Source organism: Pristiophorus japonicus, chromosome 12 (assembly GCF_044704955.1).
Source record: "Pristiophorus japonicus isolate sPriJap1 chromosome 12, sPriJap1.hap1, whole genome shotgun sequence".
NCBI classification, from domain to species: domain Eukaryota; kingdom Metazoa; phylum Chordata; class Chondrichthyes; family Pristiophoridae; genus Pristiophorus; species Pristiophorus japonicus.
The window spans coordinates 3,542,253-3,564,554 of NC_091988.1; positions in this window are offsets into that span (position 1 = coordinate 3,542,253).

Genomic DNA, 22,302 nt, shown 5'->3' on the forward strand with positions numbered 1-22,302 from the left:
CCAATGCATCCACTATTTCTGCAGCCACTTCTTTTAAGATCCTGGAATGCAATCCATCAGGTCCAGGGGACTTGTCCGCCTTTAGTCCCATTAGTTTGCCTAGTACTTTATCTGAAGTGATAGTGATTGTTTTAAGACCCCCAATAGCTCCTTGATTATCAATTATTGTGATGTTTTTAGTGTCTTCCATCGTCATCGTGAAGACCGATACAAGATATTTGTTCAAAGTCTCTGCCATTTCCCTGTTCCCCATCATTAATTCTCCAGTCTCATCCTCTAAGGGACCAATGTTTATTTTAGCTAATCGCTTCCTTTTTATCTACTTGTCGAAGCTCTTATTGCCTGTTTTTATATTTCTTGCTAGTTTACTCTCATAAACTATCTTCTCTGTCTTTATAATTTTTTTAGTCATCCTTTGCTGGTTTCTAAAAATTTTCCAATCCTCTGGCCTTCCACTATTCTTCACAACATTGTATGCCTTTGTTTTCAATGTGATACCATCCTTTACTTCCTTAGTTAGACAGGGATGGTTCATCCTTCTATTAGCATCTTTTTTTCTCACTGGAATAAATCTTTGTTGAGAGTTATGAAATATTTCCTTAAATGTTTGCCATTGCTTTTCTACAGTCTTACTCTTTAATATATTTTCCCAGTCCACTTTAACAACTCTGCCTTCATACCTTTGGGTAATTATCTTTATTTAAGTTCAGGACATTAGTTTGAGACTTAGCTCTCTCACCCTCAAACTGAATTTGAAATTCTACCATGCTATGATCACTCTTCCCAAGAGGATCCTTCACTACAAGATCATTAATTAATCCAGACTCGTTACACATTAGAATAGTCTGCTTTCTGGTTGGTTCCACAATGTATTATTCCCGCATACACTCTCTGAACTCTTCCTCAAGGCTACCTTTGCCAACTTGATTTGTCCAATCGATATGAAGATTAAAATCGCCCATGATTATTCATTATTTCTTGATTTATTCTCTGTGCTACATTGTGGCTACTGTTTGGGGGCCTGTAGACTACTCCCACCAGTGACTTCTTTCCCTTATTATTTCTTATCTCCACTGAAACTGATTCTACATCTTGATCTTCTGAGCCAATATCGTTTCTCACAACTGCACTAATCTCATCCTTTATTAACAGAGCTACCCCAACTCCATTTCCTATCTGCCTATCCTTACAAAATGGCAAATACTCCTGAATATTTAGTTCCCAGCCTTGGTCACCTTACAACCACGCCTCTGTAATGGCAATCAGATCATACCCATTTACTTCTATTTGTGCCGTCAACTCGTCTAGCTTGTTACAAAAGCTTTGTGCGTTCAGATACAAAGCTTTTAACTTTACACAGAAACATAGGAAATATGTGCAGGAGTAGGCCATTCGGCCCCTCGAGCCTGCACCACCATTCAATAAGATCATGGCTGATCATTCCCTCAGTACCCCTTTCTTGCTTTCTCTCCATACCCCTTGATCCCTTCAGCCGTAAGAGCCATATCTAACTCCCTCTTGAATATATCCAATGCACTGGTATCAACAACTCTCTGCGGCAGGGAATTCCACAGGTTAACAACTCTCTGAGTGAAGAAGTTTCTCCTCATCTCAGTCCTAAATGGCCTACCACTTATCCTAAGACTATGTCCCCTGGTTCTGGACTTTCCCAACATTGGGAACATTCTTCCTGCATCTAACCTGTCCAGTCCCGTCAGAATTTTATATGTTTCTATGAGATCCCCTCTCATCCTTCTAAACTCCAGTGAATACAAGCCCAGTAGATCCAGTCTCTCCTCTTATGTCAGTCCTGCCATCCCGGGAATCAGTCTGGTGAACCTTCGCTGCACTCCCTCAATAGCAAGAACGTCCTTCCTCAGATTAGGAGACCAAAACTGAACACAATATTCCAGATGAGGCCTCACCAAAGCCCTGTACAACTCCAGTAAGACCTCCCTGCTCCTATACTCAAATCCCCTAGCTATGAAGGCCAACATGCCATTTGCCTTCTTCACCGGCTGCTGTACCTGCATGCCAGCTTTCAATGACTGATATACCATGACACCCAGGACTCGTTGCACCTCCCCTTTTCCCAATCTGCCACCATTCAGATAATATTCTGCCTTCGTGTTTTTGCCCCCAAAGTGGATAACCTCACATTTATCCACATTATACTGCATCTGCCACTCGTTTGCCCACTCACCTAACCTGTCCAAGTCACCCTGCAGCCTCTTAGCATCCACCTCACAGCTCACATCGCCACCCAGCTTAGTGTCTTCTGCAAACTTGGAGATATTGCACTCAATTCCTTCATCTAAATCATTGATGTATATTGTCCCAGCACTGAACCCTGCGGCACCCCACTAGTCACTGCCTGCCATTCTGAAAAGGACCCGTTTATCCCAACTCTCTGCTACCTGTCTGCAAAACAGTTCTCTAGCCACGTCAATACATTACCCCCAATACCATGTGCTTTAATTTTGCACACCAAACCAATGTGTGGGACCTTGTCAAAAGCCTTTTGAAAGTCCACCACATCCACTGGTTCTCCCTTGTCCACTCTACCAGTAACATTCTCAAAAATTCTAGATGATTTGTCAAGCATGATTTCCCTTTCATAAATCCATGCTGACTTGTACCGATCCTGTCACTGCTTTCCAAATGCGCTGCTATTTCATCTTTAGTAATTGATTCCAACATTTTCCCCACTACTGATGTCAGGCTAACCGGTCTATAATTCCCCATTTTCTCTCTCCCTCCTTTCTTAAAAAGTGCGGTTACTTAGCTACCCTCCAGTCCATAGGAACTGATCCAGAGTCGATAGACTGTTGGAAAATGATCACCAATGCATCCATTATTTCTCGGGTCACTTCCTTTAGTACTCTGGGATGCAGACTATCAGGCCCTGGGGATTTATCGGCCTTCAATCCCATCAATTTCCCTAACACAATTTCCTGACGAATAAGGACTTCCTTCAGTTCCTCCTTCTCACTGGACCCTCGGTCCCCTAGTATTTCCGGAAGGTTTTTTGTGTCTTCCTTAGTGAAGACAAAACCAAAGTATTTGTTCAATTGGTCTGCCATTTCTTTGTTCCCCATTATAAATTCCCCTGATTCTGACTGCAAGGGACCTACATTTGTCTTCACTAACCTTTTTCTCTTCACATATCTATAGAAGCTTTTGCAGTCAGTTTTTATGTTCCCAGCAAGCTTCCTCTCACACTCTTATTTTCCCCCTCCTAATTAAATCCTTTGTCCTCCTCTGCTGAATTCTAAATTTCTCCCAGACCTCAGGTTTGCAGCTTTTTCTGGCCAATTTATATGCCTCTTCCTTGGATTTAACACTATCCTTAATTTCCCTTGTTAGCCACGGTTGAGCCATCTTCCCCATTTTAGTTTTACTCCAAACCGGAATGTACAATTGTTGAAGTTCATCCATGTGATCTTTAAATGTTTGCCATTGCCTATCCACCATCAGCCCTTTAAGTATCATTTGCCTGTCTATTCTAGCCAATTCACGTCTCATACCATCGAAGTTACCTTTCCTTAAGTTCAGGACCCTTGTCTCTGAATTAACTGTGCCACTCTCCATCTAATAAAGAATTCTACCATATTATGATCACTCTTCCCCAAGGGGCCTCGCACAACAAGATTGCTAATTAGATCTTTCTCATTACACATCACCCAGTCTAGGATGGCCAGCCATCTAGTTGGTTCCTCGACATATTGGTCTAGAAAACCTCCTCCTCCACCGTATTGCTACCAGTTTAGTTAGCCCAATCTATATGTAGATTAAAGTCGCCCATGATAACTGCTGTACCTTTATTGCATGCATCCCTAATTTCTTGTTTGATGCTGTCCCTAACCTCACTACTACTGTTTGGTGGTCTGTACACAACTCCCACTAGTGTTTTCTGCCCTTTGGTGTTCCACAGCTCCACCCTTACAGATTCCACAATAAGGGAATTAAGGGTTACGGGGAGCAGGCGGGTAAGTGGAGCTGAGTCCATGACCAGATCAGCCATGATCTTGTTGAATGGCGGAGCAGGCTCAAGGGGCTAGATGGCCTACTCCTGTTCCTAATTCTTATGTTTTTATGTTCTTATGTTCTTATGTCCTTCCTTACTATTGCGTTAATTTCCTATTTAACCAGCAACGCTATCCCACTTCCTTTTCCTTTCTGTCTATCCTTCCTGAATGTTGAATATCCCTTCTATGTATACACTCTGTCCCTTCCTGTCACACTATGGTTACCCTGACCCCTATCACTGCCCTGCACTTTCGCCTTCTCCCTTCTCTTCGACTTTTTTCATTTCCGTTCACCGGATCCCTCCCTCTCACTATTTGGTTTAAAGCCCTATCTACTGTCACACTGTACAAATACCAGTATAGATGCTGCAAGGACTATGGAGCGGGAACTGTTCGGGTGACGCTTACCCAGGAAACATGAGATGGATAAAGTTTAAGGGTGGGGGTAGTCCCAGGGGTCAGGTTCACCTCTGACCTACGTGAGCAGTTCGAATCGCTCCCACTCCCTTGTGTTCTAGACTCTGGGTTTATTTGGGGGCTGTGACAAAGTGCAAAGGACAACTGGCTTGGTGCAAAAGAACTTTGATTTTATTACAGACAAGAAAATACAATGTCAAACTTATAATCACTCTAATAAAGAACAATACATTACACATTCAAAGAGGGTCACAGTAAAAATTACACCTCCCATCTCCCAATACCTAATTCTAGCTATGTTAGACTCCAGGGCAAGCAGGGGCTATGCTTACCAATCCTCTCTGGTCAGTTAGCGGTAGTTCACGGTTTTGGGGTTCGTTGAATTCTGTAGGTTCTGCTTGCTGTACCCCGAATGTCGGAGAAGACTTCATACTGCGCAATCTTCAGTTGGGTTGAGTCCGCTGATGCGGTAAGGTGCGTTTTGGATCTATGGGGTAAGTACCCAATTTCCTTCTTTAGAAATAGGTTCAAAGTCTCTTTAGGTAATGTTTTCACCTGTTGGTAGTCAGGCCTTAGATTGTAGAGTGGAAACTTTCGATTCTTCAGTTTCTTTCTGTTGAAGTTTTGTTTCGAGTTTGGTCGATCGCAGTGCTTTTTCGTTGGTACCACGTTGGCTGTGGTCGCTTGCTGCCGCGATGGTGATGTTCTTCCTTCCTTTAGGACTTCAGGACTTCGAGGCTGGAGAAGTTAGTTTTCAACTGTCGCGTTGGTTTCTCTCCCTTCTTGATGGCATACTCGCAGTATAGCACCTGGTGTATATGGCATCCAGTGTCTCCTGAGGTAGTAGCAGCCTTGTAGCTACCCAGCAACCTAACCTCTGTTAAAACAGGGGTCAGTTATACGGTTTGAGCTGTTCTAATCTTCGCGCCAAATCAGTTCAGAATTCTTTGTTTAAATTTGGCGGGCTCGACTTTTCTTTGTAATCTTTTGGCGGGCTCGTTAAAAGTTAATATGTCTAGGGTGGGTTGCATTTCTAAATCTATTTTCTGATGGAAATATTAGCTTGGTAATCGCAATTTCCTTTTGTGCTTAATTTTTTGCGTACAGGCTGTAGTGGGCCCTTTGTTCTTATTCATGTTGAAATGGTTTTTCTCAGTTTGGTATGATGGCTGGCCATTTCTGAGTTATTGTTGTAATGTAAATGTCTCTTGTGGAGAAGGGTTTTCGAATATCCATTCATCCAGACAAGTTAACTTAGTCTCAACACCCAGACAGTTCCAATAATCAAGTGGGCTTCTTTCGTTCTTTAGGCCCGTCCACAGGCTTGAATTTGTCTTGTAAAAATCCAAAATTCGATTAAAGTTCGTAGTTTCTTCCATAACCACTTTAGGATTTCAAACTTTCCGGTAGATAGTCCCAAATTAAATTTCCTTTCGAATGAGCCCAAACACTGGGGAGTTCTCCGTGAATTTTGCACCCTTCAAAAGGAATGAACTTGAAACCCTGCATTAGCAGGAGGAATACTTGATGAAAAGTATGAAAAATAAATGATGGATAACTCATATGCAGTTAATACAAGTGAGATAAAAATTACATGTAGTCCAATTTGGGATCAATGGCCTACCAAGGAACAAATCATTTGTGTCAAAACACCAATGGAGCAAAGGATCATGGAAACTTGAGGAAGATCAGAAAGGATGCTGAATAATGTCAACTTGACCAAGATCGGAAGGTATCATGGGTTTATTATTGTGTCAAAATGGCTGATAAAGACTGCGTACTGTCTAAGGTCACTAACTACAAAAATAAGATATAAAAACAAGGTTAAAGATAAGACTTTAAGTCTGCATGACCTTGGGAACCAAGAGAAACTCCAGCAAGTTATTCTCCCAGTGACAAAAAAGATATAAAACCACAGGCTTACAATGGTTTCTAGCCAATCACACGAAGCAGGCAAAGAAGACGTCATCAATGAAAAATGAATCCCCTCATCTCCCGAAACAGAGGAACAAAGGATTCTGATATTTGAGTTGCACTCGCTGAATCAGATTATATAGAATCTTTATCTGAAAAGCTGTTGTGTCTTAATGTCAATAGGATTCTATAGAGTTGGTAAATTAACTACAGTGTCTCGCTTGATGCTTGACCTCTCATACCCTAAACAGTTAAACCCTGCAGTCCACTGTGCAGAAACTCGGAGGCCGAACTTCAAGCCATCGTCAACACCTTCACCTTCACTGAAGCGTCTGAGAGCATGGGCCTTACACTAAACACCCGTAAGACAAACCTGCCCCCACCACACAGCACTGCCCCCTGATTATCTAGATCCATGATGAGGCCTTGGACAACGTGGACCATTTTCTGTACCAGGGAGCCTACTGTCAACAAGGGCAGACGTTGATGACGATGTCCAACACCACCTTCAGTGCGCCAGTGCAGCCTTTGGTCACCTGAGGGATAGAGTGTTCGAAGATCAGGACCTCAAACCCGGCACCAAGCTCATGGTCTACAGAGCAGTGGTGATACCCATACTCCTATGCCCTTCAGAGACAAGGACTATGTACAGCAGGCGCCTCAAAACACGAAGAAGTACCACCAATGCTGCCTCCACAAGATCCTGCAAATCCATTGGCAGGAAAGACACATCAACATCAGTGTTCACGCTCAGGCCAACATCCCCAGCATCGAATCACTGACCACACTCAACCAGCTCCGTTGGACGGGCCACATCGTCCACATGCCCGATACGAGAATCTCAAAACAAGCACTCTACTCAGAGCATCAACACAGCAAGCGAGCCTCAGGAGGGCAGAGGAAACGTTTCAAGGACACCCTCAAAGCTTCCTTGAAAAAATGTAACCCCACCGACACCTGGGAATTCCTGGCCCAAGACCGCTCAAAATAGAGGAAAAGCATCCGGATAGGCGCCGAACACCTCGAGTCTCATCACCTGGAGCATGCGGAAGCCAAGAGCAAACAGCGGAAGGAGCACACAACAACCCAAGCCCTCTCACCCATGATTAGAGGTCTTGGGGCCGAAATGATCTCAACCTATTCTCAAACTTTAAATGGGTAAGAAGCTCGACTCGCTGGCTTGGAGCCGGGTTCAGATCCCCGAATCCGGAGTGGCCGAGACGGGCGCCTCACGGCGTCCAGTGCGGTAACGCAAACGATCCCGGAGAAGCTGGCGGGAGCCCCGGGGAGAGTTCTCTTTTCTTTGTGAAGGGCAGGGCGCCCTGGAATGGGTTCGCCCCGAGAGAGGGGCCCGTGCCTTGGAAAGCGTCGCGGTTCCGGCGGCGTCCAGTGAGCTCTCGCTGGCCCTTGAAAATCCGGGGGAGATGGTGTAAATCTCGCACCGGGCCGTACCCATATCCGCAGCAGGTCTCCAAGGTGAACAGCCTCTGGCATGTTAGAACAATGTAGGTAAGGGAAGTCGGCAAGTCACATCCGGAACTTCGGGATAAGGATTGGCTCTAAGGGCTGGGTCGAAAAAAAATCATTGGATATATTCAAGAGGGAGTTAGATGTGGCCCTTATGGCTAAAGCGATCAAGGGGTATGGAGAGAAAGCAGGAAAGGGGTACTGAGGTGAATGATCAGCCATGATCTTATTGAATGGTGGTGCAGGCTCGAAGGGCCGAATGGCCTGCTCCTGCACCTATTTTCTATGTTTCTATGTCCCTCCAACCACCGTCTGTCCCACTTGTGACAGAGACTGTAGATCCCGCATTGGACTCTTCAGTCACCTGAGAACTCATCTTAGTGCAGAAGCAAGTCATCCTCAACTCTGGGGAACTGCCTGAGAGATGAAAAGTCTAACACTGGAGGCTGGGATTCCGTCCATGATTCTGCCCGAAATTGGCCGAACATATGGTGGAGAATTATGTAAATTCGGCTGGTGAGGCCTAATGCTGCCTGGCAGATTTTGCTCCAAATTGCCCAACTTACTGGCACTTCCCAGGGATATCATGAGGAACGGGATAGTCGGCCCTGGGAAGCAGAGGTAACAACCCTATTTTCCCCCATGGAGAGGGCTTTGGAGCAGTCTCCTCTCCCTCCATTGCAATCCACACTTACTTCCTTGTATAGACCTCAGTCTCTGTCGAGGCTTACAAGGCAGTCGATCGTCCCATCTTTGGGTAGCTCTGGCCCCTTAGCTGTCCAGCTGCCTTTTCTAGTGCTGCAGCACTGCCAGGCAATGGTAAGCTGCCTCTTCATGTCTGCTCATCAGCAGGAGCCTGCCATGCGTAGGTGACACTGCGAGTACCCTGACCAAGGAGACTAGTTCAGGATACCCGCAGTATCTAAGGGTGGGCTGAAGTCCTGCCCCACTGGAGCAACTCCCAGCCTGTATCTGTAGTATAACTGCAGCACAGAACGAACAAACTGACTGCTTGAAGGTATGAATTGAAAAACTGGTCACACCATTGTAATAAAGTAGAAATGAAGGACAGTAAGTAAAACAATTACTACAATTACCTATAATAAAATGCTGCCTATAATTGGCAAAGAGCAAATTAAATTATCAAGGAACATAAAACAAAATAGTAAAATATTTTACAGGTACATCAATAAAAAACAGACGGTTGGGATGGGACTAGAGCCATTAAGGGAGGGACAGGATAATACCACAGGTAATGATAGAGAGATGGCAGAAACATTAAATCATTATTTTGCTTCAGTATTTACCAGCGAGATCGACATGGAATTGGGCGATGAGATTAGTAATGCGATAAGTACATTTAGAATAAAAAGAGGGGATATATTGGACTGGATTTTCGGCTGGTTTGCGCCCCATTTAGCGCCACGGCGGGGCACAAAAATGATTTTTCGCACAAAAAACGAGGCGCACAACATTTTGGGTGGAAATTTTGCCAATGGGTTTGTACCAGCGCTAAAACTTAGTGCCCCGCTGCTGTTTTGACCGTTGGGATGACGGAAACCATCGTGCAGCACTGCACTAGCGGCCCGGGCGGAACTTTCAAGCATTTCGCCCGATTTAGCGTCCGCCCGAGAACCCGCCCAGAAAAACCACTCGGACCCCAAGCGCACCAGGCTCTAACAGCGCCATGTTGGAAACGGAGGAGAAAGTCAGAGTTGTGAGTGATTACAAGGATTGGGAGAAGAACACTGCGTTACTGCATACCATTGATTGTGAAGTTCATGTGAGTTGTTAGTTTGTTTTATAAAGGACATTTCAGGACATTTAAAAAGCTGGGGGCCATGTCTGGTCGGGAGCCAGTAATCCTGGCTCCTATATTCACACGGTTTCGAGCAGCAAGAGACTTATTGTTGATCATTTGCAATGTAATCGAAGAGGTCGCAGACGTATGGGGAGGAGCCCTTACCCCCCATGGGTTTACCGGGAACATCGCTCATATCTCCAGCTCTCTGAGACACAGTGTGTTATAAAGATGCACTTTTGAAAAGAGGTGGTCACAGAGATATGCCAACTTATATAGACAGACCTACAGCCTACCAGTGGCAACAGGACTGCGCTGCCCCTCGAGGTGAAGGTTATTGCGGCACTTGCCTTCTATGCCTCTGGCTCCTTCCAGGCATCAGCAGGAGATATATGCTCCATCTCGCAGCACGCTACACATTGCTGCGTTCGCCAGATAACTACTGCACTGTACGCACGCAGGATGGACTTCATAAATTTCCCAATGATCAAGGAGGCACAGAGTAAGAGGGCCGTAGGTTTTGGACGATTTGCTAGCTTCCCCAAAGTGCAGGGTGCCCTTGTCGTACCCACATCGTCCTGCGAGCACCTTTAGCTAATCCAGAGGTTTTCCGAAACTGAAAGGGATTCCACTCGCTGAACGTAGAGATCGTCTGCGACCATACTCAGTGCATCATGGCAGTCAAGGCCCAGTATCCAGGGAACGTCCATGATGCTTTCACCTTGCGTGAGAGCAGTGTCTCAGGCCTGTTCCAGCATCAAGCCAAGGCCAGAGCTGGATGCTGGGGGACAAAGGTTACGGCCTCACCACCTGGATCATGACCCCGCTCCGGAACCCTCAGACAGAAGCTGAGCATCGCGATAATGAGAGCCATGCAGCCACACGCAACATCATCGAACAGACAATTGGAGTGCTCAAGCTCAAGCAACGCTTCCGATGCCTGGACCACTCTGGAGGCTGCCTACAATACTCCCCGCAGCAGCTCTCTGAGTTCCCTGTGGTGTGCTGCATGCTACACAACTTAACCATCATGAGGGGATAGGAATTGCCAATGGGGATTGCCGGACCACCTCAGGAAAGAGGGGGGAGGGGGAGGGAGGAGGAGGAAGATGAGGAAGAGGAGCCTGGCAAGGAACCCATGCCACCACCACCACCACAGGGGGGGCACCGTGGAGCTTTCGCTGCTGCAAAAGCCTTACATCGGCAGCTCATAATTCAACGCTTTGCTTGAAGAGTGAACGGCAGGTTTGACCGTTGCCTGGTCACTCGATCCCACCATGTTGACTAGTCCCCCTCTTATTCTGCAAATGAGACACTGCACAGGAATGGTTAAAGTGAACAAAATCATTTATTAAACATTGTAACATTGTAAACTTTAACCTTTATTAAACATTATAAAAGCAGCCTTTATTGTGAATCTTAAATAAAATAAAATAAGTTGTATCCAGCAGTGTGGTGATTCAACAACATTATCAACAACATAATCCAGTGTGAAACTTTAATGTGAAACTTTAACATACATAAAACAGAGGATGCACCCAGCATCAACAACATAATGCAGTGACCCCCACCCCACTATATTTTCCCCCCAGCTTCCCCCCCTTTCCCTTCTCCCCCTCCCTTCCCTGCTGCCCCTAACCCAAGTGGTACCGGGGCGTACAGCAAGGCTGCCAGAGTGCTGCAGTGTTGGGGGGTAAGACAATGGAGGCACCACCTGGGGACACACTGGACCAGCTCGTGGCACGGAAGGTTCAGCTTCTGACTGGCGAGCCTCTTCATCGGCGTCGCCAGTCACAGGTGGTTGGTGTCTGGGTGTGCCAGTGGGGAACACAGAGATTATGTCGGGAGGGTTTATGGACTGCATCACCTGCCCAAGCTGAAGTGGAGCTTGTGTCTGTGATGCACCATATTCCACAAGGGTTCGTGCCACACTCTCCGGGACTCGAGTGTCACTGCTGGAGGCCACCAGCCTCGTGTGGGCACTGATGGCCTCGCAGGTATCACAGCTCACACCGACAATCTGCAACCCTACCTCCGAAATGGCCGCAGTGAGAGTCTCCATGGTCACGGGAATCCTACCCAAGACATCGAGGAGCTGACGGGTGAGCTGGATGCTCTCCCTGGACAGTCCCACCATGTCCAGTTCCACGTCTGCCTGTCTGTCAGCAGACCGACTTTGCCGACTCACGCTCCAGAGAGATGGCCTGCGGGATTCAACTCCAGAACTACATTGCTGCACGCCACTGGTCCCAGGAGCCTCGCAATCCTCGAACCCCGAGAACGTCAGGTCGTCCTCAGAGGAGCGGAGTGTGGGTGGTGGAGCAGGGGTCGATTGAAACTGTGCCAGAGTCAGCTCATCCGTATCCTCCTCTTCCTCCTTCTCCTTCTCCAGACCATGGTCTGACGTAGAGGGGTCCCTTGAAGTTTGCTGTGCCTGTGACTGGTCATCTGGAAGTAGGAAGCAACAGACGAGTGGTTAGCAGCAGGGGAGGGGGCAGGGTGACATGAGGAAGGTTGCATATCTCAGGCTCATTTGAAGGACGGCCGCTACTCCTTTATATCTAGTCCAGAGGCACTGCAGGACTTTGCCCCAACCCAGCCCAGGGAGTGTGCAGGACATTGCCCCAACACAGCCCAGGGAGTATGCAGTACATTGCCCCAACACAGCCTAGGGAGTGTGCAGGACATTGTCCCAACCCAGCCCAGGGAGTGTGCAATATATTGCCCCAACACAGCCCAGGGAATGTGCAGGACATTGCCCCAACACAGCCCAGGGAGTGTGCAGGACATTGCCCCAACACAGCCCAGGGAGTGTGCAGGATATTCCCCCAACCCAGCCCAGGGAATGTGCAATATATTGCCCCAACACAGCCCAGGGAATGTGCAGGACATTGCCCCAACACAGCCCAGGGAGTGTGCAGGACATTGCCCCAACACAGCCCAGGGAGTGTGCAGGACATTGCCCCAACACAGCCCAGGGAGTGTGCAGGACATTGTCCCAACACAGCCCAGGGAGTGTGCAGGACATTGTCCCAACACAGCCCAGGGAGTGTGCAGGACATTGTCCCAACACAGCCCAGGGAGTGTGCAGGACATTGCCCCAACACAGCCCAGGGAATGTGCAGGACATTGCCCCAACACAGCCCAGGGAGTGTGCAGGACATTGTCCCAACACAGCCCAGGGAGTGTGCAGGACATTGTCCCAACACAGCCCAGGGAGTGTGCAGGACATTGTCCCAACACAGCCCAGGGAGTGTGCAGGACATTGTCCCAACACAGCCCAGGGAGTGTGCAGGACATTGCCCCAACACAGCCCAGGGAATGTGCAGGACATTGCCCCAACACAGCCCAGGGAGTGTGCAGGACATTGTCCCAACACAGCCCAGGGAGTGTGCAGGACATTGTCCCAACACAGCCCAGGGAGTGTGCAGGACATTGTCCCAACACAGCCCAGGGAGTGTGCAGGACTTACCCTCAGTATTCGAGTGGGGTTCAGCACCCCCAGAGGCAGCTGCCTGACCTGTGATGCCGATGAGGCCTGCCACTCTGTCCTCGATGTCGGTGAGTGGCAGGATCTGAGGTGGATCATCGCCTGTCCACACCTGCTCGCGGCAATTGTGAGACTTTCTGGCCTGCAAAGATGAAAATAAGAAAGGTTACAAGAGGGTCCATCTGCTCTTGTGACACAGATAGCCATCAAACCACTTACACCATACTGTCTGAATGTAATACAGTCCTCTGTTTAATGGCCTTGGAAGTTGCACGTGGTTCATCAGGAGGACATTGAAGTGTGGAGCCATCATATGAGATCTCAGAAAGCAATCTTAATAATGTGTAAAGATCATTCATGGCAAATAGGGTGCCACACTAAGCCGACCGATGTGTCAGGCATTTTAGGAGGCAACCCACAGAGTGCTGAGAGGCACCGACAGCATGAGAACAAATAATGTGTCAGATTTATCATTAAAACAATGAAGGAGTGCATGAATTAAAATTGTACTCACTCTGACCGCCCTTGAAAGATCATTGAACTTCTTTCAGCACTGTGTGCTAGTCCTGACCATTGTGTCTGAGGCAGAGACCTCCTCAGCGATTTGCCTCCAGATCCTTTTAAATATGGATGACAGGGGTCTAGATCCACCCCTACGATGTAACTCCTGCCATCTTCTCTCCACAGCCCCCACCAGAGCTTCATTAGTCTCGTGGCTGAATCGCCCGGCACGCTGTCTGGGATCGCCATCTTTCATCATCAAAATCAAAATGTAAAATGACTGATTCAGCCCCGGTGTACTGCGCATGCACGCGGCCAAGCCCTGCATTGGTGTTTGTGACCGGAGAACAGACCAGAAGCGCGGGAAGAAAATTTTTTTAATTTGCGCATGCGCAGAACGGCCGATTGTTTTAGCGCTGGAACTTTTGGCTCCGGCGCACAAAGTGTGGGGTGCAACGCCGGAGTTAGCGCTAATGCTCCTCGTGAACTTTCATTTTGCAAAAGTTGCAAGCTCTGGCGCTAACGTTAACCCGCCGCTAAGTCTTTGAATCCATCGCGAATTGCGCCCGGAAACAGGCGAAAATGCAAAAAGCCGAAAATCCAGAACAGACTAATCAAACTCAAAGAAGATAAAAAAAAAACCCTGGTCTGGATGGGTTGCATCCACGCATTTTAAAATAATCTAGGGAAGAGATAGCAGAGGCATTACTACACATATTTAATAATTCATTAGACAAAGGTATAGTGCCAGAGGACTGGCAGATAGCTAATGTAATACTTATATTTAATATAAGTATAGAGAACATGTCCAGGGAATTATAGACCAGTCAGCTTACATCGGTGATAGGAAAAATAATGGAATCCCTACTAAAGGAGAAAATAGAAGAACATCTAGAAACCAAAAATATAATAATGAATAGTCATCATGGATTTCAAAAGGGAAAGTCTTGCTTGACCAACCTCATTGAATTTTTTGATGAGGTAACAGAGAGAGTAGACAAGGGTAATGCAGTAGATATAATGTATCTAGATTTTCAAAAGGCCTTCGATAAGGTACCCCATAATAGACTGATGAACAAGGTCAGAGAATGCAGAGTCAGGGGACAAGTAGCAGAATAGATCGCTAACTGGCTTCAAGACAGAAAGCAGAGAGTAGGGGTAAAGGGCAGCTATTCACAGGGGCAGAAGATGGGTAGTGGTATTCCACAAGGATCAGTGCTCGGACCGCTGTTGTTCACAATTTATATTAACGATTTAGACTTTGGAGTCAAAACACAATTTCTAAATTTGCGGATGATACCAAATTGGGGCAATAGTCAATACTGAGGAGGACTGCAACAAATTACAGGAGGACATTAATAAACTTGCAGAATGGACATATAATGGCAAATGAACTTGAACACAGATAAATGTGAAGTGTTAAATTTTGGTCGGAAGAAAAGGGAGGTCACTTATTACTGGGAGGGTGAGAGTCTGGGTGGGGTAGAGGAACAAAGGGATCTCGGATACAAATACACACATCACTAAACGTTGCGACACAGGTTAGCAAGGCCAAAGAAAGCAAACCGAGCTCTAGGGTTTATTTCTGGAGGGATAGAATTGAAAAGTAGGGAAGTTATGCGAAACCTGTATCGAACCTTGGTTAGACCGCACTAATTTAGGGCTAAAAATTGGTCTTTTGGAGATAGCATTATTTTTTCAGCATTTTTCATCAAAAATACCGTTGCAAATACGGCTATTTTTTAAAGGGGTAAAATTGGCAACAAAATGCGCTCGACAGTAAAAATCGGTATTGCATGTGGATTCGCGGTGGAAAACATTGTCCGCTCCAACTTTAGTCCGAGGCCGATTACTGCTAAAAATACAGGCCCTGGGAGGGGGGGAATACACCAAGAAAATTGCAAAAACCAAAAAATCAAAAATCACAAAACATTTACAAGACCCTTAACTAAGTAATCGCTGCAAAAGAATTAAAAAATAAAAACTTTAACTTACCTTTTTTGCAGGTCTTCCTACTTATGGCTGTTTCTGGGGCTGCAACACCGGTTTTTCTCGGGAGATTTTTTTTGTGCAGAATGCGGGTGCACCGAACGACCAATTCAAAGCAATAGCACTTTTTTGGCCGTTGCACGACAGCGGTCTGCTTTTCAGTGGCATTTCAAAACCGCCAGCGCAAAACTTTGGCCAATTTAGGTGAACACCTTCTACCATCAAAAAAGGTGAAATATCGGCAAAAAAACGGGCGCAAAGCTGGCCAATTTCTAGCCTTTAGAGTGCTGCATACAGTTCTGGTGGCCATATTATAAAAAGGACATAGAGGCACTGGAGAGGGTGCAGTGAAGATTTACAAGGATGATACCAAAAATGCGAGGGTATACATATCAGGAAAGGATGAACAGGCTGGGGCTCTTTTCTCTTGAAAAAAGAAAACTGAGGGGTGGCCTAATAGAGGTCTTTAAAATGATGAAAGGTTTTGATCGAGTGGATACAGAAAGAATGTTTCCACTTGTGGGGAAGAGCATAACTAGAGGCCATCAATATAAGATAGTCACCCAGAAATCCAGTGGGGAATTCAGGAGAAACTTCTTTACCCAGAGAGTGGTGAGAATGTGGAACTCGCTGCCACAGGGAGAACATAAGAACATAAGAATTAGGAACAGGAGTAGGCCATCGAGCCCCTCGAGCCTGCTCCGCCATTCAACAAGATCATGGCTGAGGGATTGAGGCGAATGGTATCGACGCATTTAAGGGGAGGCTGGACAAGCCAATGGGGGAGAAGGGAATAGAGGGTTATGCTGATAGATTTAGATGAGGAAAGATGGGAGGAGGCTCGAGTGGAGCATAAACGCCAGCATGGACTGGTTGGGCCGGACTGTTTCTGTGCCGTATATCCCGTGTAATGTAATCCTATATAATGTAATCCTATATAATGTAATCCTATGTAATTCCATCAGTGCAGCCACAAGTAAATTTGAGTGAGAGAGTTTCCTGCCAGAGCACATTTTAAAATTTAACATATTTTAACTGTATGTGGAACAAAAGCAAAATATTGCGGATGCTGCAATAAAAACAGAGTGCTGGAAATACTCAGCAGGTCGGGCAGCATCTGTGGGGAGAGAAACAGAGTTAACGTTTCAGAACTGGTTCATCATTGTTTCTTCCTCCTTCTTGAATTCATGGACAATAGCCAGGCATCAGTAGGTTTAGCTCTTCATTCAACATCCTGCCTGCAGTCACTGTTACAGGTCTAATGTATTGTAATCAAATGCAGTATTGGTATTGTGAACACCATGAAGCACTCCTATAATGACTACCTTTGGGATCTCTTTCAGGTGCTCTTTGATCAGCCTCGATCAGAAGCAGTCACTTATTGCTGACACCACACTGTCTGTCTGTGAAGGCAGGTTTTGTTTCGATGTAGCAGCTGATAAAGACAGCAATATACAATTAAAAATGTATAACAACAATTGATGTAACTATATGTTCATGATCAAAACTGTTATCAACATGGCCACAGCCTTATTTAATTTCAGTAACAAATTGGGAAATTTAAAAATCAGTTTATAATGAATTTAAATCAAACAAAGGGAAATCAGTTACACATTGAGTACTGACAGATATTACAGTTTGGTTCACATGGAAATATCAGTCGGTACTCAAAGTGTAAATGATTTCCTGTTGTATCGGGTTCTTTTGCCATCAATTTTCCTCTATTTTTGGCTTCATTCCTCAGCAGGACACCCTGTTATTTGCTCCTGGGCCATTGTTAATGCTTGGTCCTGTCTGCCATCAGGAGGCCTATGAGGGCAGCTCATGACAATATGTCTGATTTTTCTTCCCATTTTGGACAATATTTCAAAATTATGAAAAGATAACATAAGGAGAAACGTACAAGTGGGTCGGTAACCAGAGGTAATTTAAGGTAATTGGCAACAGAACCAGAGAGAAGATGAGGAGACTCATTGTTTGCACAGCGAGTTGTTATGATCAAATGTGCTGCCTGAAAGGATGGTGGAAGCAGAATCAATAGTCATTTTCAAAAGAGCATTGGATATATACTGAAAAAGGAACACTTTGAGGGTTATGGGGAGTGGAACTAATTGGATAGCATTGAAAGATCCAGCATTGGCAGGATGGGCCTAATGGCCACCCACTGTGCTGCATCATTCTGTGATGTTAGTGCTCCAAGTGTTAGCCCTTAGGCTGCTCGCTGCCTCCGCTGGTTATTTTAAAAAGTACTCCACTCGCGCACAGTGGCAATGAATCAATATTGCAGTAATAAGCTTCTCAACTGTCAGGAGCAGCTTTATCATTGCAATTATAGCCCTGAGCGCTGGCTTCAAAGACCAGCTTTTCCAAGCAATGGACGCCAGTAAGAGTAAAGATTGACCTAATGCATCGACGAATGGACCAGGTCATTCTCCGATGCAGAGTTTACAAGCCATAATAGAAGCACTATTGCAGGGCAGGTTATCTCATCCACAACAACAGCAGCACAATCATTTTCCCGGAAGAAATTACACATTCTCAGTGAGGTGGGAGTTAATCCTCTGCTGTGAACATAATTGAGCATCACGGATGTACAGCACACTGACAGATCATGTCCGCACTGACAGCTAGAACTGACACAAAAATTATCAATGTGACAGCAGTCAACGACTGTCAAGCTACCACCTCCTTTCAGCCACATTCCGTTGATTAAGCGAGTGTTACTCTCTTCACCCTGGGGTATTACTTATTGTCAGCGCTCATGGCACAGAACCTCTGCACTGTGAGCACTATCTCACAAAATTGTTAAGTACAAAATGGAACGGCTGCGAATTGGACACCCTAATCTGTGTGCTGGATTTTCCAAACATCATTCCGAATTGGGAATGCGAAAGTCTACCACTATATTTATACGTGGACAGGAAAGAAACCTGGTGTTGACTCCTAGTAAAAAGGTGTGTTTTTAAAAATTCATTCTGGAGATATGGTCGTCACCAGCAAGGCCAGCATTTATTGCCCATCCCGGATTGTCTTTAACAATGCAGTGTTGAGCCTTCTGCTTGAGCCGCTGCAGTCCGTGTGGTGAAGGTGCTCCCACAATGCTGTTCGGCCGGAAGATGCAGAATTTTGACCCAGTGACGCTGAAGGAACGGTGATTTATGGCTAATTCAAACTTCCGACCAAAGAGGTGCTGATGCATTTTTTTTACACCATAGACACATGCAAGCGCCTCCTTCGCGATCATCCCATATCCCCGTTCTGCTTGAGAGAGCGACCTGGAGGCATAAGCCACAGGTTGTAGTTGACCCTCAGCATTGCCCTGCTGCAACACGCACCCAACCCCATAGGACGATGCATCACATGTCAGAACCAATTTTTTACAGGGGTCATACAGGGTCAACAACTTGTTTGAACAAAGTAGGTTTCGTGCCTGATCAAAAGCCCGTTCCTGACAGTCCCCCCAAAACCAATTGCAACCCTTACGCAGGAGCACGTGTAGCGGCTCCAACAACATGCTCAAGTTCGGCAGAAAGTTCCCGAAATAGTTCAACAGTCCCAGGAATGAACGCAACTCCGATGTGTTGCAGGGCCTGGGTGCTCGTCGAATCGCCTCTGTTTTGGATTCGGTGGGCCGAATGCCACCTGCAGCAACCCTCCTGCCCAGAAACTCAACCTCAGGAGCTAAGAACACACATTTAGACTTCTTGAGTCACAGGCCTACCCGGTCCAGTCGGCTTGGCACCTCCTCCAGGTTGTGGAGGTGTTCCTCAGTGTCTCGACCCATGATGAGGATGTCGTCCAGGAAAGGATTTAAGCAGGCTTTCCATGTTTCGTTGAAAAATCGCGGCCGCGGATCGAATGCCAAATGGGCACCTGTTATAAACGAACAGTCCCTTGTGCGTGGTGATGGTGGTCAGTAGTTTAGATTCGTTGTCCAGTTCCTGGATCATATAGGCTGAAGTGTGGTCCAACTTGGTGAACAGCTTGCCACCTGCCAGCGTGGCAAAGAGGTCCTCAGCTCTCGGGCGCGGGTATTGATCTTGTAGGGACACCCGATTAATGGTGTCCTTGTAGTTGCCACAGATCCTGACAGAGCCATCCGCTTTTAGGACGGGAATGATGGGGCTCGCCCAGTCACTAAATTCAACAGGCGAGATGATGCCCTCTCTCAACAGCCAGTCCAATTCACTCTCGATCTTTTCCCGCATCACATACGGCATCGCTCTGGCTTTGTGGTGCACTGGCCTGGCGTCCGGGGTGATATGTATCATTACTTTGGTGCCTTTGAAAGTCCCAACGCCAGGTTGGAATAGTGAATCGAATTGTTGTAGGACTTGTGAGCATGAACTTCGCTCCACAGATGACATTGCGTGAACATCCCCCCATTTCCAGTTCATCTCGGCTAACCAGCTCCTCCCCAACAGTGCGGGACCATTGTCCGGGACAATCCAGAGCGGCAGCCGATTCACTAACCCATTGTGTGTGACAGCCAACATTGCACTGCCTAGCACTGGAATGATTTCTTTAGTGTAAGTCTGTAATTGTGTCTCAATACGTGCTAATTTGGGTCTACTGGCTTTAAGTGGCCATAGCTTCTCAAATTGCTGAACGCCCATGAGTTACTGGCTGGCCCCAGTGTCCAGCTCCATGCGTACAGAGATACCGTTTAATAAGACCTTCATCATCATTGGTGGCGTTTTGGTGTATGAACTGTGAATATTCGCCACATGGACCCGCTGAACCTCGGCGTCCATCGATTTGCCCCAAAAGTCATCCTGCCTCAAAGAACCCTCTTCTGGTCCATTCGCCTCATATATTAGTCTGGTTGCAGGCTTCCTGCACATTCGAGCTAAGTGGCCACTGAGATTGCAGTTCCTGCAGACAAACTGTTGAAATCTGCAAGATCTGGCTGTGTGTTTTCCCCCACACCTCCAGCATGAGTTTAAGTTTCCATTGTTGGGAACAAAGGGACTATGGCCAGGCATTCCGCGCTGACTGTCCCTTTGACTGCTCTTAAGTACCCTATTCGTGGGTGTCAATGGTCCCATCCCGGGCCGCATTGTCCACTGTGATGGTGTGAATGTCCATTCAGCCTGCCATTGTCTCTGTTGAAGTCCTTTTCTGGGGTCTATTGCTGCCTGGGGGGTGTCGGACTGCCCCTGCCTGCCTGCGGGGCTCTGAGTCGCATTGATGATGTTGACTCTCTGATCCATCACCACGTTAGAGGCAGAATTGTGCGCGTATTTTCGTCTCTTCCTCCCCCGCCATGAAAGTTTGAGCTATCAACGCCGTCACTTCCAAGGTCAAATCCTTGGTCTCAATTAATTTGTGGAAAATTCCCACATGACCGATGCCCTCGATAAAGAAGTCCCTTAGCATCTCCCCCCTGCAGGCATCTGTGAACTTACAGAGGCTGGCCAAACGCCGGAGGTCCGCTACGAAGTCCGGTATGCTCTGTCCTTCACTACGTCGGTGGGTGTAGAATCTGTGTCGGGCCATATGTATGCTACTCGCTGGTTTGAGGTGCTCCCCAATCAATTTGCTAAGTTCTTCAAAGGCTTTGTCCGCCGGCTTTTCGGCTGCTCGTAAGTCCTTCATGAGCACGTAAGTCTTTGGCCCGCGGCTGGTCAGGAGATGAACCCTTCGCTTGTCGGCCGCTGCATCCCCCAGCCATTCTTTCGTAACAAAGCTTTGCTGAAGCCTCTCGATAAAATCGTCCCAGTCTTCCCCAACATAGTACCGTTCCTCTGTGCTACCGGTGGCCATTCTCGTGGGTCGTGAATACCCGTTTCTCATCACCAATGATATGTTCTTACTCTTCAGTATGAAACCACATGAGGCACATTGTGGGGACAAGGCCACTCTGTGACCTTAACTCTTTATTCACAGGACTCAAAGACTGTGACCCTGCGTGGGACCTCCCTTTTTACACCTGGGTGATCAGGTAAGGAGTGTCTCCCACAAGTTCACCCCTTGTGGTCAAGGTGTGCATCTCAGTTGAGTGTATACAGTAATACAGTGGTGTTACATTGTGGTTACAAACATGACAGAGGGGAACTGAGAGGTGATGGCGTTCCCATGCAGCTGCTGCCCTTATCCTTTGAGGTGGTGGAGGTGGCAGGTTTGGGAGGTGCTGCCGGAGAAGTATGTCAGACTTCTAAACGGACAGCGAAGCCCTGGACACTGGAGGGCACAAGGCTGGCACCAAGTGAAGAATAGAAATCATTTTAATTTCAAGATACCAAAGAAAAAGCAATTGGAAAGTAAAGTTCCAAAACAAGAAATATTGGCATAACAATGTGTAATCTGTTGGTTGAGTAATGCACCTTGTCTTTTCCTGCAGATACCGATAGGTCCCTATTTAATCAGCTATCGCTATGAGATGTTGCTGGTTCCCTCACTGCAACAGCTGTGTCTTCTTGGCCAGCTGTCTTGTCATAGGCAGTGATGCCCTCAGATTGTACTAACGTGTTCTGCTTCATTCCTTATTGGTGTCAGAAGGTTCTGGTGGTTGTAACTGTTCAAAAACTCTGACCTTTCCTAGATGGTAGCATGTCAGCATAAACACCAGGAATACTTGTTTCACTCTGGATTCAAACAATTGTTAACTGTGAACATAAGAACATAAGAACATAAGAATTTGGAACAGGAGTAGGCCATTGAGCCCCTCGAGCCTGCTCCGCCATTCAACAAGA